Consider the following 5,699-nt stretch of genomic DNA (forward strand, 5'->3'; position numbering starts at 1 on the left):
TCTGATGACTACATACGTTTTTTCTAAAATGAGCTGTCAAGTTATACAGAAAGAGCTTGTTCTTCCAATGTCTATGCAAGTTTCCTCCAGGTGTGAATGCGTGTGTAAATATATGTGTAAACATGGTGCCCTGTGATTTACCAGGGTCGCAATTATGGTGTATTCTCACCTATTCTCAATTAATATTAGGGTAGTAATAATAATCATCATCATCATCATCATATGATTTTATAGATTTGTGTGATATACACCCAAAGATATAACCACATTTACTAAAATAATCGAAACAAAAGTACAATGTGTTTTTTCAAGCACTTAAGACTTAAAAAGACTCAATCATCATCATCATCATAACAATAATAATGATGTAGATTTGTGTAAGATACAAAAAAAACACATTTACTGTAATAAACTACATGTGAATTTAATGCCACAAGAAACAAATAAGTACAAATGATGATTACAAAAACATCTAATTACTACCTGTTCAGATCTCAAGCTCACCTACTGATATATAAAACATTGAGCTGTTTTAGTGGATGAAATGAATAACAGCATAAACAGTACATTTGTGTTCACTTGATTAATCAGGACAAAGAAAATATAGTTTGCCAGGAGATAATCGAGGCAATTGATGTCTCCAGTTGTTTTGCCCAGATGGTGTGCTCTGTCAAAATACCAGATGGAGATGCATTCATAAAAAAACTGAAGAAGGGAACTAACCAAAATTAATTCCACAAATAGCAAATAATTGTATTCAAATACATACCTACAGTATATTGGTGGACCCATGATGGCTGAGCACACCTGAAAGTAAAACATAAGGCATGTGTCCTTCTCTCCTAAAGGCAAAGCAGAACAAAGCATCAGCCTAATTATAAAAGCTCTCACTTATTTCACATTTAATTTCCATGAAAGAAAAGATATCTTTAAATCTAAATAAATTGAAGTACAACACCTATTTAGATTGTGAAATATGCTGAAGCTGCATTTGTTGTACAAGTGTTCATCAATGTAAAGGGGTGTGTTCACATAAGCCTACTGTAATTAGCCTTCAGACACTGATTAACCACTAAATTCAATGTAAACATAGGTGATTGAATCTCACTTACATACCATAGCCTGATAATTTATTAGTCCTACCTCTTGGAGGGGAAAATTCACCTTGTAGGCCTAACAGAAGTGTAAGGTTCATTCCTGGAGTGGCCATACCTTTTTGACATGCGGCTGGGAAAATGCTGCAGATGGGACAATGCTTCTTGTATCGTGGTATAGTATGGTTTGTTTATGAAGTCTATGACAGTGATTTACCAATTCAGGTGAAGATACCTCATTATTTCAGAAAGATCGTATTAAATTTTTGAGCCCAAAGAGAGATGCTATCAAAGGCGGTCTGACATAATAACCACCATAATAACAATCATTGCAGATTTACTGTAGTAGTAAAGAAAAGCTAGAATTCAAGGAATTGGCAAATGCACACCATTTGTGGAATTGCTTCCATCTGTGGGCCACAAATGGCATGTGTACTGTTGCTCCTACATTTAGTAGTGTATAAGTGAATGTTATGTCACTACCATTAATTAATGGTTCCTCCATAGGACCACTCATAAGTACAACTATCAAAAGTAGCAGGGACAAACAAAAATCTGTTGTTCAGAATTGCCTAGTTTCTGAATTTTGTCCAAGACTGGAACAATCTAAAGTGGAAATATGTATTGTAGATTTGTGATTCTGTCTCCATGGGCTTCCAGCTCCATCAGGTAAAACAACATAAGAAATGTGCTGACTTGGAGGAGGACCAGCTGCATCTATTAAACCTTTCCCAGATCTAGGACAACAATTTAAGATACTGACTCGGTAGATTTGTGGCTAGAGATGTGTATGGATCATAAATAGACATTAAAATGGTTTCTCAGAATAAGTAAGAAAAGTTTGAGAGATAGATCACCCACAGTTGCAATGTTTTAATCTTACATGCAAACATATAATAAACACACTTACTATGGCAATACAAAATGACTTTGTAGCCAACTGTCTATATTGGACAGGTTAATTGTTGCTCCAAATGTACTCCAAGGCTGCTATGCTGCTATGCTTTATGGTGTGGAAGTACAGTATTCTTCCATGTCTACAAGGCAAGAAGAACAGAAATGATGGCTGTATAAACAATAATACTTCAATGCAAATTCTGCATCATGCAGCACTTCCTGACTTTTTTGGAAGGCCTCGAAATGCACTTACAAAAATGGATCAATGGGATTCCCACCACCCCTGGTGCTTAAAAGATGTAATTACTACTACTGGTGCAAATGACTTACTATATCATGTCAGGTAAGTCTGCATGTTTTGTTTGTCCTAGACAGATAATTGCCCAATAAGATGTTAGAATGGGTTACAATTAAGAGATTAGGGCATACTTTTGCATTACTTCAAAAACAATTAAGGTGCGCCATTGGCAAGTATTTGAGTGTAAAAAGTGTACAGCTACCACAAAACAGGGTTGTAAAATGAAAAGCCTTATGGTTTGGAAGTCTGCAACAAAAGGAAAGGGTTGTTATATATATACAGTGGGTACGGAAAGTATTCAGACCCCCTTAAATTTTTCACTCTTTTTTATCTTGCAGCCATTTGCTAAAATCATTTAGGTTCATTTCTTTTCCTCATTAATGTACACATAGCACCCTATATTGACAGAAAAACACAGAATTGTTGACACTGTTGCAGATTTATTAAAAAAGAAAAACTAAAATATCACATGGTCCTAAGTATTCAGACCCTTTGCTCAGTATTTAGTAGAAGCCCCCTTTTGATCTAATACAGCCAGGAGTCTTTTTGGGAAGGATGCAACAAGTTTTTCACACCTGGATTCAGGGATCCTCTGCCATTCCTCCTTGCAGATCCTCTCCAGTTCTGTCAGGTTGGACGGTAAACGTTGGTGGACAGCTATTTTTAGGTCTCTCCAGAGATGCTCAATTGGGTTTAAGTCATTGCTCTGGCTGGGCCATTCAAGAACAGTCACAGAGTTGTTGTGAAGCCACTCCATCGTTATTTTAGCTGTGTGCTTAGGGTCATTGTCTTGTTGGAAGGTAAACCTTCAGCCCAGTCTGAGGTCCAAAGCACTGTGTAGAAGGTTTTCGTCCAGGATATCCCTGTGCTTGGCCGCATTCATCTTTCCCTTGATTGCAACCAGTCGTCCTGTCCCTGCAGGTGAAAAACACCCCCACAGCATGATGCTGCCACCACCATGCTTCATTGGTGAGACTGTACTGGACAGGTGATGAGCAGTGCCTGGTTTTCTCCACACATACCGCTTAGAATTAAGGCCAAAAAGTTCTATTTTGGTCTCATCAGACCAGAGAATCTTATTTCTCACCATCTTGGAGAACTCCATGCGGGTTTTCATGTGTCCTGCACTGAGGAGAGGCTTCCGTCGGGCCACTCTGCTATAAAGCCCCACTGGTGAAGGGCTGCAGTGATGGTTGACTTTATACAACTTTCTCCCATCTCCCGACTGCATCTCTGGAGCTCAGCCACAGTGATCTTTGGGTTCTTCTTTACCTCTCTTACCAAGGCTCTTCTCCCCTGATAGCTCAGTTTGGCCGGTCGGCCAGCTCTAGGAATTGTTCTGGTCGTCCCAAACGTCTTCCATTTGAGGATTATGGAGGCCACTGTGCTCTTAGGAACCTTAAGTGCAGCAAAAAAATTTTTGGAACCTTGGCCAGATCTGTGCCTTGCCACAATTCTGTCTCTGAGCTCTTCAGGCAGTTCCTTTGACCTTAATGATTCTCATTTGCTCTGACATGCATTGTGATCTGGAAGGTCTTATATAAACAGGTGTGTGGCTTTCCTAATCAAGTCCAATCAGTATAATCAAAAATTTCTGGACTCAAATGAAGGTGTAGAACCATCTCAAGGATGATCAGAAGAAATGGAGAGCACCTGAGTTAAATATATGAGTGTCACAGCAAAGGGTCTGAATACTTAGGACCATGTGATATTTCAGTTTTTCTTTTTTAATAAATCTGCAAAAAGGTCAACAATTCTGTGTTTTTCTGTCAGTATGGGGTGCTATGTGTACATTCATGAGGAAAAGAAATGAACATAAATGATTTTAGCAAATGGCTGCAATATAACAAAGAGTGAAAAATTTAAGGGGGTCTGAATACTTTCCGTACCCACTGTATATATATATATATATATATATATATATATATATATATATATATATATATATATATATATATATATATATATATATATATATAAGCATAGTCTGGAAATTATGCTTATGTGAACGTTTGGATATATTATGGCCAACAGGTGGCACTACATTCAGTTTTTTCCATAGATCTCTTTTTCATTCATTTACATCCTATTCACCATCTCCAGTCTTCTCTTTCTAAAAGCAGGGGTCTGTAGACAATCTCGTTCACAAAGATCTGATGTGGGTGCAGGCTTTTATTTCAACACCTGTTTCCACTTGTTAAATCAGTGCATCTTTTACTCCAGTTCCTACTACTATCAAGTGCTCTTACATGGCTGGAAATGAAAGCCTGCAGCCACACCTGCCATTTGCAGATAAGACTGAAAACCCCGGCACCAAAAGCATTATTAGTTGTTTATGTCATGTGCATATCATGCATGCTATGGTGTTTATTACAGCAAATAATAACAGGAGGTTATTATTTGAAGAATGACATTTTCAGCCCAGACTGTAACTTGCTTTTCTATCTAAGTCACAATTGAATTAAAAAAAAAAAATCCTCAGATTTCGTCAACTGGCATATATGAAATAGATACATTTATTATTTCTAGTCCAATCCATATACTGATTTAACTAACATATTGAATACTTTATCCTAACTCCTTTTTCTTCAAGTTCTTCTGTCCTTCTGTGACTTTCCAATTTCCCTCTACTCAGAGTCGTGACTCAAACTTAACTCACACACACACACACAGACACAAACACAGACAGACAGTGAGAGAGAAAGAGAAAGAGAGAGAGAGAGAGAGAGAGAGAGAGAGAGAGAGAGAGAGAGAGAGAGAGAGAGAGAGAGAGAGAGAGAGCAAGGCGGGAGGGGTTGTGGTGGGACAGACAGTACCTGTGAATGGAACACTACAGTTCAGTTTCTACACCACACTTTCTCCCTGTCTCTCGCACACACAGACAGGAAACATCTCTGCACAAGGACAGGGGTGTAGAAGACTTTATTTCCTATAGTCTTCGCTATTTATTTAGTTTGCTTTAAATAATAATAATGGCAGCTGAAACTTATATTAGAACATCATCTTGTGCAACCATTCAAGTGTGATTTAAAGGTTTTAGATCTCATGCGTTTCTGCACGTCCTAACTCATCTCACCATTATTTCTTTCATTTCCAGTCACACCCACACACTCTAGTCGAAAGCAATAATAAATAATGGCACACGGACACACACACACACACACACACACACACACAGAGACAGAGACTTACTTTGCCTTTCTGTCCATGTGGTAATTAATAGTTTGCATTTTTTTTATCTAACCTTAACCTCAGAATCTTAAAAGAAACCTTTTAGTTATTTTTTATGAAGCTGTTTTATTTCTGTATTTATTTATATTATTATTATTTTAATAACAACAACAACAATAATAATAATAATAATAATAATAATAATAATAATAATAATAATAATAATAATCATAATCATA

The sequence above is a fragment of the Silurus aristotelis genome, assembly GCF_946808225.1.
Source record: "Silurus aristotelis genome assembly, chromosome: 16".
NCBI lineage: Eukaryota > Metazoa > Chordata > Actinopteri > Siluriformes > Siluridae > Silurus > Silurus aristotelis.